Below are 5,000 nucleotides of genomic sequence, written 5' to 3' on the forward strand. Positions count from 1 at the left end.
CCGGTGGTGGGAGGAAGCCATACCCTCCCACCTAAGAAAACAACCCCCCCTGGACAGTGGGTGAAGCCTGTCCAGGAGGCATGGAGAAATCCGGCCGAAAAAGCAGCAAATAAAAAGGCTACGAAGGCTCGTGAGAGCCGACCGGTAGCCCTTCGAGTTATCCCAGCGGAAGACGCTAGCTGGGAAGAGGTGTTCCGCTTGGCGCGGCTGAACACCTCATTGACGGAGCTGCGGACGGAAGTGGTCCGCACCGAGAGAACACGGAGGGATCATTTGATCCTCCGTTTAAAAACAAACGCGGATGGTGCCCGAATGCGCGAACAAGTTTCGAAGGCTGTTGGGTCACGCGGGGTGACAACGATCATCGCCGAGATGGCGTACATCACGGCGAACAACGTGGATCCGCTGGCGACGCCGGAGGAGGTGGCCGCTGAGATCAAATCTCAGTATGGTGTGGCCATCCCTCCCGAGAGTATCTCGCTACATGCGTACCCGAACGGCCTGCAGAGGTGCAGAGCACGGGTACTGCGCAGTGAAGCCACGTTGCTGGACGGCAAGAAGCTCCGAGTCGGCTTCTGCCTCTCCACCGTGAAGGTAGTAGAGGAACTGAAGCGGAGTGCTCAAAGGTGCTTCCGGTGCCACGAGATCGGGCACCGATCCTTTGAGTGCAAAGGAACCGACAGATCGAATCGCTGTTTCCGCTGCGGTAACGAGGGCCATCGCGCAAGGGGCTGCAAGGCTCCGGCGTGCTGTGGAGTGTGCGGATTGGCACACCAGACCGGTGATCGGTCTTGTCGAGGAGCTCAGACTACACGTTCACACGTGTAATGCAGCTGAACTGCCAGCGACGCGCCGTCTCCCAAGACCTTGCGATCCAGCATGCGCGTGAGGATCGGGCGGACGTTGTCCTCCTGTCCGATCCGCATCGCGTGCCCACGAACAACGGGAACTGGATCGCAGATGAGTCTGGGAGTGTCGCAATTATAGCGACAGGTAGGTCGCCAGTTCAGAGAGTGCTAGCGACTGGAGTGCCGTGGGTGGCAGCAGCCGTCATTGACGGCGTGCTCTTCATCTGCTGCTACATTCGGCCTCTAGTCAACGTTGAGCGCTTTGTCCAGGTGCTGGAAGCCGTTGAAATGGTGGCAATGGGTCACCAGCGAATCGTCCTCGCTGGAGACTTCAACGCCAGCCATGAAGAGTGGGGCAGCCCTCGCTCGTCCGCCAAGGGCGAGGAGCTGCTGCTGACCTGCGAACGGCTAGGCTTGAAGGTGCTCAATCGCGGCGACACACCCACCTTCGTAGGGAACGGGGTTGCCAGCGAGAGCATAGTCGACGTATCCTTCGCCAGCCATGCCATCGCTGGTCCGGGCGATTGGGCGGTCAGCAGCCGGCCCACTCTGAGTGACCATCGAGCGGTTTGCTTCACCATCAGCGAAGCTAACAACAGCAACCGCGAGCATCATGCACGGAGCGCGACAACAGAACACCGAGACCGATCACGGAACATCATGAGGTGGATGATCACCAGGTTCAGCCCGAACATCTTCGCTGAACTGTTGGTTGATCTCCGCCTTGATGAAATGGCGAAGGATGTGAAAGGGCTGATGAAGACCCTACGCGAGGCATGTAACGCCACAATGCCGAGGCAGCAGCCGGGCCTGGGAGCCAACCGCTCGGCCTTTTGGTGGAACCCTCAGCTGGCGGAGCTGAGGACTGCCTGTCAGCGAGCCAGGGAAGCAGTGCAACAGGCAAGGGATCCGGAGCAGCGTGCTTGCCGAATGAACATGGCGCGCGTCGTGGAGCGCCAGTTCGAAGCGGAAATCCGGGCAAGCAAGCGTCGCTGCTTCCAGGATCTTATCAACGAGGCAGAGAGCAACATCTTCGGAGCCGGCTACAGGGTCGTGATGACTCGCTTGAGGGGAAGTCGAACACCGCCAGAGCGGGACCCTCAAGTGCTCGGCACCATCGTGGCGGAGCTGTTCCCCGAACACCCTGCGATGGAGTGGCCGGAACCATCACCGACGGCGGCGTCGACCATCCGCCCCGTCTCCGAGGACGAGCTGTTGGAAATCGCTGCTTCACTGAACCCGCGAAAGGCCCCGGGCATCGACGGGATTCCTAATGGCGCATTGACGGTGGCCATTCGGACGAGTCCTGGTACGTTCTGCCGGATATACCAGGACCTCATCGACAGAGCAGAATTCCCGGCGCAGTGGAAGCGCCAACGGTTGGTGCTATTGGCGAAACCGGGCAAACCACCGGGCCTGCCGTCATCATATAGGCCCCTATGCATGCTCGACACTGCCGCTAAAGTGTTTGAGCGCATAGTACTGAATCGGCTCAACGAGCACTTGGAGCAGGCCAACGCTCCCCGTCTCTCCCCCGCACAGTACGGTTTCCGTAGGGGGAGATCGACAGTGCAAGCCATTCGGGAGGTGGTGGCCCGAGGACAACGCGCCATGGCCTTTGGACGAACCAACCGGCGGGATAAGCGGTGCCTCATGGTGGTAGCCTTGGACGTTGCCAACGCCTTCAACAGCGCCAGTTGGACGGCGATTGGACAATGCCTGAAGGAGAAGCTGGTGCCGCAGCCGCTGCAAAGGCTCCTTCGGAGCTACTTCACCGGCCGCGTGCTGTGGTACGAGACCAGCAGGGGCATCGTTGCTCGTGACGTATCCGCAGGAGTGCCGCAGGGGTCGATCCTGGGACCGACCCTCTGGAACGTGCTGTACGATGGTGTGTTGGGCTTGGAGCTGCCGCCGGGCGTCGACATCATCGGGTACGCGGACGACATCGTCCTGACGGCTCCGGGCTGTACACCCAGAGAGGCCGCTGCAGAGGCCGAAAAGGCTGTCCTGGTCATCAACCAGTGGATGGAGCGTCACCAACTCAAGCTCTCCGCCGGCAAAACTGAGATGGTGATGATCAGCAGCCTTCGTCAGGGACACCCGCGTATTCCGGTGGACATCTGCGGCACAATCGTCGAGTCGTCGAGGACCATCCGCTACCTCGGCGTCACGCTGGAGGATCACCTTAGCTGGAAACAGCACGTCGAGGCCGTGTCGCAAAAGGCTCTCCGTGTTGCGAAAGCAGTGACTGCACTGATGCAGAACCACGGTGGTCCCAAGCCAGCACAACGACGATTGCTCGCGGGTGTGGTGTCATCGGTCATCCGGTATGCGGCTCCAGTATGGCACAGCGCGACCAGCCTGCAGGCGTGTGCCAGGCTTCTCCAGCGATCGCAACGGATCCCTGCGATTCGGACGGCCTGTGCATTTCGAACCGTCAGCCACAGCGTGGCAACAATCCTGGCCGGACTCATTCCCATCGGCTTGCTAGTGGAGGAGGACGCCAGGATTTATGAGCGGCTGCATGCCATCGATCGCGCCCCTTCTACGGATGCCATCCGCAAGGAGGAGCGGCGTGCGACGATGTGCGCCTGGCAGCGCTCATGGGACGCGGTGGCGGAAGGGCAGGCCCAGCGACAACAACGGCAGAACACCGAAGAGTCTTCAGCAGAGCAGCGCGACGACGACGATGAACACCAGGAGGGCGACGACGACGGCGAGGACCATCATCACCGGTCGGCCAGCCGTTTCATCCGCTGGACGCATAGGGTGTTGCCGCAGATAGCACCCTGGCAGGAAAGGAACCACGGACAAGTGACGTTCGCGCTGGCGCAGGTGCTCTCGGGACACGGATTTTTCCGGGAGTACCTCAGCGCAATGCGGTTCACTTCGTCCCCTGACTGCCCCCAGTGTCTGGCGGTGGAGGAGACGGTCGGTCACGTCCTCTTTGAGTGTCCTCGATTTGAACGCGTGCGAGCACTACATCTAATGGCGGCAGATGGAGAACCTTTGGAAGCGGAGACTCTGGTGGGTCACATGTTGCAGAGCCCGTCAAACTGGAGCAGCGTCTGCGAAGCCTGCAGCCTCATCACTGAGGAGCTGCGGGAGACCTGGCAGCGGTCCAGCCTGGCGGAGCGGAATGCGGCACTTGATGACTCCCGAACAGCGCACGAGGAACTGGTCGAACGGCGGCGTGAGCGGCGCAACGCTCAGCAACGTGCCAGACGACTGGTTTTGAACGAGCTCCGGACAGTGCACCCGGTGTCGCAGCGAGAGGCGCAGATTCTGCAGGATCGGCGTCGCGAGCGGCAGCGTCGGGACAACGAAAGGCGGCGAAGGATGCGGATGGTCCGCAATCCCGGCTCTCCTCTGCTGGTGCGTTACAGCAGAGCGATGACGCCGCCTTCGCCGTCCACCGTGGCACGGAGGGCGGAACTAGCGAGACAACGACGGAACGAGCGGCAACGCGCGTATCGTCGCGAGGTCCGAGCCCAGCGGCAGCAGTCACTGGACGGCACTGGAGAAATGATGACATCTGCGGAGGAGGCAGCGGCAAGCGCTGCAGAGTTCTCCGGACGTTGAAAGTTGCTGGTTACGCCGTGGCGTAATCTGCAGAAAGGGGGAACATTATTGAAAGAAAATGAAGCGAATGAGAAATGTGTTTACATTGTGATTTCAAACAGAACTATAAATCCGAGAAGCATATCCCTCGCGGGGAAACAGCTTCTCGGAACGCGAAGGTTTAAATTATGTATATATTATATCAATAAACCGACTTTGTAACAAAAAAAAAAAAAAAAGAAGTGGAGCTTGCGGCTTAATTTGACTCAACACGGGAAAACTTACCAGGTCCGAACTTATCGAGGTAAGACAGATTAAGAGCTCTTTCTCAAATTTAAGGGTAGTGGTGCATGGCCGTTCTTAGTTCGTGGAATGATTTGTCTGGTTAATTCCGATAACGAACGCGACTCGATCAGGCTAACTAGAACGCTGTCAGCAGTGCGCCCCCGGGCGCACCTGACGTCACAGCCGGTGGCCCCTTCGCGGGGGTCGTCAGCTAAGTTTGCCCTGCTTAGCGGGACAACTTGTGTTTAGCAAGGTGAGATTGAGCGATAACAGGTCCGTGATGCCCTTAGATGTTCTGGGCTGCAC

The sequence above is a fragment of the Anopheles nili genome, assembly GCF_943737925.1.
Source record: "Anopheles nili chromosome X unlocalized genomic scaffold, idAnoNiliSN_F5_01 X_unloc_1, whole genome shotgun sequence".
In the NCBI taxonomy this organism is placed as follows: Eukaryota; Metazoa; Arthropoda; class Insecta; order Diptera; family Culicidae; genus Anopheles; species Anopheles nili.